Source organism: Vicugna pacos, chromosome 14, assembly GCF_048564905.1.
Source record: "Vicugna pacos chromosome 14, VicPac4, whole genome shotgun sequence".
Classification (NCBI taxonomy): Eukaryota; Metazoa; Chordata; class Mammalia; order Artiodactyla; family Camelidae; genus Vicugna; species Vicugna pacos.
In genome coordinates, this window is record NC_133000.1 from 14,209,790 (window position 1) to 14,218,427 (window position 8,638).

The window sequence follows — 8,638 nt, forward strand, 5'->3', positions numbered from 1 at the left end:
TTTAATTTCCTGCCAATTTGACATAAAATATTGACTTCAGTGAAGAAAACAGGAAACTTATATTCACCACTGCAAGGCGATATATGATGCTCTGGCTGATGAGTGTTATCAATTTACAGAATATCTAGGATTAGTCACTGTGCAAGAAAACTCAAAATAACCTCAAATCCTACAGTTCATATATGAAAGAAACTTGACAGAGGCTTCCCCACATTTGACAACAATTCTTAAAAAAAAAAAAAAAGAGTAAAACATTGCCAATAAGAAATTGTAAAGCTGAAAGTTTTCAGCTAGAAAGCAAAGACTGAAATTGAACTATCTATCCATTCTCGCTCTAGAAAATGCTATTACAATACTGTCGTCAGAGGAAAAGTGGGTCAAAGAGCAGCCAAGAAAACGTGGAAAACATATAAAGGTGTCAGGCTGTTAACAAATAAAAATATGTTTCTAGACTTTGTGATGTTTCTGGTATTTGTCAGATCTTTAGAATTGTCATTTGCTGTAGTTTCTTTTTTCATACTAAATAAATATTTTCACACAAGCTGGTATTTATAATTTTGTAATTTTTTTTCTTTAAGAGAGCTCCATAATTGTGTAAATTTTAGGTTCCACAAAATTTGAACCCGCCCCTGCAACTGGCCCACAGGGAGATGAGGGGGAGACGCAGGTGTTCCTGGAGTGGCCAAGAGCAAGCACACACACTCACTGCACACGCACGTGTTCCCGGCTCAGCCCTGTCCCGGCTACTCCTCAGGTGGCCCTGCTGTTGCTCCTTCGGGGGATGCAAGTCTCACGGCCCACATTTCCTGCACCCCATGTGGCCACTTCCTGTGGGGGCCTGGAGTCGGGTGGGGAGCCCTGGGCAAGGGCTGGGGATGTGAGTGGGAGAGAGTGTCGGTGTCCCAGGGCCCTGCCTGGCTCTGCAAACAGCTCCGGGAGGAGCGTGGCCAAGCCCAGGGGGCGCATCTATGCAACAGTGTTTCTCCTGAATCCTGATGGGACGCATATGCTGATTTAATAAAGAGTGTGATTCGTGGAACCACAGGTTGGGTACATTTACAGTGACTTTCATCACTGAAGCCCCAGAATCAGAGCTCTCTTGACTCCTCTGTTGTGTCCTTACACCCTTCCAGTCTCCCACTCCTCTTCCACTCAGGGCCACTGTGCAGAGTCACCAATTCAGATGGAGGAAGGGGTAATGGTGCCATCTCCTCCCCGACTCTGGCTTTTCCTTGAGAATAGCCCAAGTACGTTTATCCAGTTTGGCTAATAATACACTAAACACATATATATATATCTTTTTTTTAACTTGAGGAGATGACTTTTTTTTTTTTCAAATGAAGACAGATAGTTAGTCCTGGTTGTTCCTTCCAGAATGCAGTGGGACCAGCTTCCATGGCTAATCTGTAGTGGGAGCCCCTCTGCTGTTACTGCTTCATCTGTAAAATGGGGCTAATGATAACATCCGTGTCTTTGGCTCAACAGCTTGGGGGCAGAGTCCTCTTCCTCCCCTAGTAGGTCTTGTGTCCCCACAACCACCACACCAGCCTAACCACCACAGCCTGGCCATTCACACTCCCCGCCACTCCAAATTTTCCCGAAACATGTTTCCTCCTCACTAGTGTCTGAGAAACCAAGAACTTGTCCAAGCTGTCTCTGAGTAAGTCTGACAGTCAGACTTCATGGCAAATATCTTAAAGACAACAAGAAAAAGCAGCAGGGGTCTCCTTAAATGGGTAGCGTTATTTTGGTTCACATGAGATCCTCGTGCGCCTAAGAGGGAATCTCAAAGTTGTGTCATGAAAAGAATCAGAAAAGGATCTGAAAGAAGAAAAACAAACTTCTCTCCCACACAACTCCTACTCTTCCCCTTTAGATCTCTCTCTCTCTCTCTCTCTTTTTTTCCTTCAACAAAACAAAGAAAAAGACATTAAAGGTAAAGGACACACAAATGGTGACTAGATAACCCTGGGAAACAGAGACTTGCAGAATTACCTGCTATTTCCTTCTGAGATGTTTCAATTTACCTCATCAGCACCTGAAGTAACATTATGAAGCATTTTATATGGGGGACTTATTTTGAAATATTAGAAATGGCCAGTAATGTATCTCACCAGGTTTAAGTTTTCTTAGCTGCAATGTGAACAGATAAAACAAAAGGATCTCCAAGGTCGTTTTTGGGGGCCAACTTTCTATGATTTCATACTAATGATGTTGATAATATTTTGGTATTTAGGTAACATTTCTTTGGTTTTATATTTTTTAAGTGCCTTGAGATCAAGTCAACTGGCATCCATGAAGGAGCAACAGGGTATGTAACTCAGAAAAGTACTTTTCTATAGGAAACAACTGTGTTCTTGAAAATGTGGAGGGAAAGAGTATTTTTTAAACGGACCAACAACTATTTTATATATGTACCCTGGAGGCTTCGGCCTTCAAGACCCCCACGATGGAGGTTTCAGCAGAGCTTGTTTGTCTAGTAAGTCATGTTCCGTTTTCGTAAAGGAGGTGCATTAATCCTGGGTGCTTACACCGCACCGAAGCTCATTCTCCAGAGGATCGCACCGAGGCTCAGAGAAGCTAACTGGGGCCGCTGAGAAGTAAGGGCAGCGGCAGGACCGAGGCAAGAACTCTGCACACTCCAGGCCCACACTCTGACCCCCGCACGCAGGCGTCCTGCCCTCGTTAATTCTTCCCGAGAATTAACGCGTTAACGCGGCCCCGTGATGGGCGACCGGCGAACGCGGAGCTCTGAGGCACCACGCCCCCTCCAGGCAACATTTCCCGAAGAGCAGCCAGCCTTCTGGATGCTGCTGTCATATGGCGACGAGGCTCTGTCTGTTTGGCAATACAACGGCACTCCAGATGTATGTTTCCCCAAATTAAAACCATTTATTTACAGACATACAAAGCGAAAATAAACCTCCCTCTGCTGCAGACTTCTTAGTAGCTACTCTCTCCTTTGCTAGAACCCAGGCTCCCCCTCTCTGGTTATGGTTGGAAATCAGGCCCGGTTGGCAGAGTGGCGGCCTCCACAAACCCCTAGGGGTGTGAAGTGGGGGGTGTCCCCCAGGATGGGAGACGTCTGCTTCCTCATGTTGCTCCCTGTGCTTGGTCCCTCGATGAGAATCCTGACATCCTCCTTCCCTCAGCTCTTGCACGAGGAACAAGTCTCCAGTCTGATTAGAAGTCAGAAGCCCAGGTTTCTTATAATCCTTGCATGAGGTACTTCCCCATGTATCGTTTCCATGTCTGAGAATCCCAGGCTAGGGCCCTTCACATTATTTTCCTCTCAGGAAATATTTCTTCCCTTATAATATTTTCACTTCTTGACCCCTTGAAAAATGATACAGTTCCGCTCTGCGCTTCGCTCCAGGAAACAGAGAACGCTGGAGCAGTCCTGCGTTGGAAGGGATGTGTTAGCGCTGAAGAGGGGAAAGCAGCTTGATGGTGAAGCCTAAACATTTAGAGTATACTTGACAATGAAATTCTTTCTGTTAAATGCTATGAATCGCTTTTCTTGCCTTCACCCTTTTCTTCACCGTGTTGGTATTATTTTTCAGTGTACACACACACACACACACACACACACACACACACACACACACACACACACACAGGGCCTTGGGCTGGGGCATGTATGGGAGATGTCCGCGGCCAGCCTGGAATTGGCCGAGGAGGGAAGTCTAGTCATGTGCCCTGAGAGATGGGGAAATAGGTTTGCTAAGCACCCGCTCTGGCTCTGCCTCGGGAAGACTGTTGCCGCAAGGCTAGGCCGCTGGATAAATGAGTATTTACTGCCGGTGACCCTGTGTGCACTGGGCCGGAGGCGGGAAGTGCAGGGTGAAGTGAAACTCAGAGCTGAGAGGCAGAGCCGGGGATCAGTTCCTCTAACAGATGTGACCCAGCACAGCAGGCAGTCCCTGCTGGTCCTGTGAACAGAGAAGGCAGAGACTGGGGGTGAGGTGGGAGGACTGGGGGGTGGGGAGGACACAGACCTGTCTTCTGGACTTAGGGAAGGTTTCACAGCATAGGTTACTTTGAGTCTGTGAAGGGTAGGTATGGCTTTGTGAGGATAAGAAAGGGACAGTGGGTATGAGCAGAGGAAGCCCCTGAGCCTAGCCAGGGGTGGCAGGTGGTCCAACGCCAGTGCCGGGGCGGGGGAGGGGGGTAGGCTGCAGAGCCAGCTGGGGGAGACAGGGGGTGGAACTGGTCTGTTGAGAACAGGGGGAGGGGAATCACCCAGGGAGTAGGTCACTGCTGGAGGCTGGGGGCAGGGGAGTGACATGATTGGCTCCACGTTATAGGCAGCTGGTGGCTGTTGTGGAAGATGAAGGGAGGCCAGAGGAGAAACAGCAGGAAGGATGGCATCCAGTGAGAAACTTCAACACTCTGGGCAGCAGACAAAGAGTCGGAGCAAATGGGGAGGAGGAGGTGGGTCAAGACTTCTCCAGGGTTCTGGGTGCCTATTGGGTGTGGCGGGCGAAGGCTCGGTCCTTTGATTCCCTGTGTTTGCCTCGCTCCGTACCCACTGACATCCATTTCACTCGCACTTCGAATGCTAATTTTAATGTTGGTAATTGCAACAGATAGTCTTATTCATTTAACAGTGGGAAGTCTCTCCAGAGTAGAGAAGTGAAGGCAATGCTGCTAGTAGTAACATTTAAAATTTTTGCTCTAAATCCCTTCTGGGCGTTTTTAAGTGGACCTGACTTAAGTGGGCGTACTCATAGCCAGAATAACTTTAATAGCATTAACTAAGTAAATGCTAGGCATTGTTTTAAGGACTTCACATGTATTAACTTATTGAACTTTCACAATAACCCAGTAAGATAGGTACTGTCAGAAAAATTATCCAAAATTTAGGATAAAGGCAAGAAGGTGGACAGCAGGTCCTTTCAGTGTTAAGAGGGCAAAGGCTACCCAAGGATTTTCTCAAGGAATATCCTTGGTTTGCCTCATTGCTTAATCTTGATGAAAGTTCCCAGATTTAGAGAAGTCACTTGTTAATTTAAAGACTTTGATCCAGGAGATTTACAAATAATTTCTCATGAGTGAAACACATAATCCCAATAATTTATGTTAGATATTAACCAGGTTATATCTAATCCAACAATCCTACCCTAATAGTTCTTTGTTAAATTGCCTATAAATATCCTAACTTCTCAGATGCTCTATGAATTGATCATAACATCTTATTAGTTATGTCTTTAACTAATGAGTTAAAAATATATGATTTAAAAATTGTTTAAAATTACATTTTAAAAATTATTACCCTGATTTTATAGAAGGATAAACTGAGGCACAGAGAAGTCATGGGACTTGGCTTAAGATCAAAGAGATCCTTCGTATCTCTCAGGGGTAGAGCTTGGATTCAAACTACGTAGTCTGGTTCTAGAAAAGTCTCTATATTCACTCCTACCGAGGGTTATGTATTTAATTTAACAAATATATACTGAGTTGTTATTTTGTAGCAAATTCTGTATTAATCTCTTCATTGTAAATTGTTTTCATGTCTTATAGTACAAGCTTAAAAATAAGCCCTTGTCCATATGTCCAGGCTCTAAAAAACCAGGCTAACAGTGTTCTGGGCATTCATATAACTTGCTGTGTCCTTTCTGTTGGAGTCTACAGCTGTCCGTGCATCTGGGGAAGCAACTGTACTTCCCTCAAGCAGAGGGAGGAATCAGAAGAGGTAAGACCACTCTTTGATGATGGGGTTAGGGCCAATGTAAATTCCAGAAAATGGTTTTCTTCCAAATCTTGGGCCATGTAATTCGTATTTGTAAAGCGGGACATGCAGAATGATGTTATATGAAGGCTCCCCTCTGCCAAATCTTCATCATCCATGCTTTGCTTCAAAATCACGCCACAGTTAGCTTCAGTTTCCAAACCCAATTCTCATCTTAATGTTGGTCCTTTATGCTAGAACCTTTCCAAGCAATTAGAATGGGTGATTTCCTTCTGTTTCAGCTGTCAGTATGTTTCTATTATTGTTTTGCTATGTCTCTTTCTTTAGGTGATAAAATCACAGCATAAAGCAACTGGGATAGCTTTGGCCACACCTGTACCACCAGCTCTGTTTCCTGAGAACATTCAGCAAGTGATAAATGTTGGTGATACATGTTCTGCTCTTGGAGAAAACACATTCTTCCCACTACACTTGGAAGTGTTTACCTCCATTTTGTGGATGACCAGTTGAACTCCAAAGCCAGGAAATTCACCTGCATCCCAGAGAGGAAGGAAGTGATGCTCCAGGCATGTTCTCCACCCAGCCTGTCCAACAGTGACAGTGATGCCTAATTTGCCATTTAGCTCTGCAGGCTCTTAATCCCCCAGTCACTGGCCAAGTCGCCTTGGGTAATCTTTCTATAGTTGGTGCTGTAACAACTACTCTGCTTCAATTGCCACATTCCAGCTTCCAATTTCCAGTGGGTTATGTGGACTCCAGCACCTACTAACATATTTGGCTTTTAACACAGCAAAACTCTGGGAGAAAACTTTTCTATCCACCTCCCCACCCACTAGAAAATTAATAAAATTTAAAGAAATGATAAAATAATACTATATTGTTATTAATTGTTGCATCTTCTGATTTAAGTTAAAACGCTTCAAGATGTTAAAGGACTGGAATACTAGTGAGTGCCTGGGCTCATTCCTGATTCCTGGTGCATCCATCTCTGTGTCTCACTTGTTCCAACTCAAGGTGCCTGCTGAATTTGGGTTCCCTCCAAATAATGCCGTATCATGGCTATGTGAATTACTCTTCAGCTTGAATCAGTAAGGAGGAATGTTGACACTGGACACCTGGCAGAGGTGGCAAACTTTGGCTGCAGTGAACCGGTGTCTCAGTGACTACAGTCATGGTACTTACGCAGTGCATGACGTTAACTGAGGAATCATTCCTTCTCCTCCCATAACGAGTCTAAGTAGAAGCACAATCATGTTAAATCTGGAGAACAAAGTGTCCTCCACTAGGGAAGTGCTCACTTGTACGTCTGGATTCTGCCAGTTTCATGCTGGTGACTGACAGCTCCAGGGAGGAACAGTTCACCCAGAGCTGAGGACAGGTAGGAATATGAATCACTTATTTTTATTAAGCACTTAACTGTTTACACAGACCCAGGGACGGGGTTACATGGCAGGGATCCAGGGGAGTAGGCTGAATGGCTAGACTGATTCCCTACTGCAGATCAGAGAAAGGAGGCCCGGACAATTCAAATGGCTTGTCTGGGGTCACTGCTAGGGAGATGTGGCAAATCAGGGCTGGGTCAGGCTCTCAAATGCAATGATGATCTAATTTATCTGTGAGGGTCTCCAAGACAGGTTGCCATTTGTGCCCGTAGGGAAATGTACCCGAACACTTCTCTGGAGCATACAGTGCTCCACAGAAGGAAATGCCCATTACTTAGTTGGAGCACACACGTCTTTCTGAAAGAAAATATGCTCAGAAATGCCCAGTGCTCCTTCTCCTTTGAGATGGAAACAAGGGAGATGTGTGAAAGTGTGAAGTGGGCTCCCCAGGAGAATAAATAACCAGCTAAATTAAGGCAGACATGCAAGTGGAATTCCAGTATGTCTGACTTACATGTGAGATGCCTGGCTGCATTTTCCCATTACTCGTTATAGACCTCTAAGGAGCTGTGAAAAGCACCTGGTCTCTAGGGTCTGATATTCTGAAGTCAGCAGTTAGGAAAAATTCTTCTTTAATAAATCTTGAAATGAACTCATGATTGGACCAGAAATATATCTTCACTCAACATGAGCACATCAAGAAGCCAAAAAACAGAGACACTTCCAAAGCACAAGTGGGTGTTTGATTAACGTCTCCTGGCCCATGGCAGCTCCAGAGCATGTTTGAAATTTCTCTGAGTCCAAGTTGAACAGAAACCCATGGGCAGATGGGAATGGAGCTCACAGACTCTTTGTGAAGGAGGTGAACATCCAGGTATTCTAGGAGCTCATGGGAGCACCTCTGTGAGGAGAGACGGAGTGGTAAGGAAGGTTTAAGATGATATTTGAGTCTTTTTTTATTAAATTATAGATAATGTACTTTTATTTTAAAGGCAACCCCTATGTATATAAATTCAACCACAGTTTGTATGTATATAGAGAAGGATTTAACCAAATGTTACAGAGCAGTAATAACTTACAGAGCCTTAAAGTGTGTAATGGACACTTAGCCTCAAATTTCAAAAATTTCTGATCCCTAATAAAATCTTTACATTAAAGCCATTTCTCATCCTCAAAATATCTGTACATAAGACAATTTGGTAGAAATTTTTTTATTTATTCTGTTTTATCTAAGGTAAATTGTATGTTAAAATTATCACAATTCCCTAGTTAACACAGCTGAGACTAAATGGTGAATAGGAGTTTTTCAGGCAAGGATACATATAGCCCAGATCATGGTGGTTGTTGTGTGCCATGCTTAGGTTTATAATTCATCCTACAGGTGATAAGAAGCTACAAAAAGTGCTCTACGTAGAACAGTGTCACAATCAAGTGTGTGTCTAGGAAGATGGATGAGGCGGTGATGTGGGGAGCAAGGGATCCAGGGAAGGAGGCAGGAAGACCATTTACAGATGCTCTAGAGCAATGATTTTCACAGTGAGTTGGGGTCCTGAGGGTCCCCAAG

The 8,638-nt window shown here is 44.4% G+C and overlaps 1 long non-coding RNA gene across 3 annotated transcripts; it reads left to right on the forward strand.

The window, feature by feature from the left end:
• Positions 1–4,306: 4,306 nt before the first annotated feature.
• LOC107034141 (uncharacterized) lies at positions 4,307–6,562 on the forward strand. 3 transcript variants are annotated; one of them, XR_001459665.3, is made up of 3 exons: positions 4,307–4,434; positions 5,635–5,695; positions 6,020–6,562. It is a non-coding gene; the product is annotated as an uncharacterized lncRNA (long non-coding RNA). The 3 variants fall into 3 exon arrangements; XR_012058735.1 differs by having other exon boundaries at positions 4,313–4,434; positions 5,524–5,695; XR_012058736.1 differs by having other exon boundaries at positions 4,313–4,434; positions 5,628–5,695.
• The last annotated feature ends 2,076 nt before the right edge of the window (positions 6,563–8,638 follow it).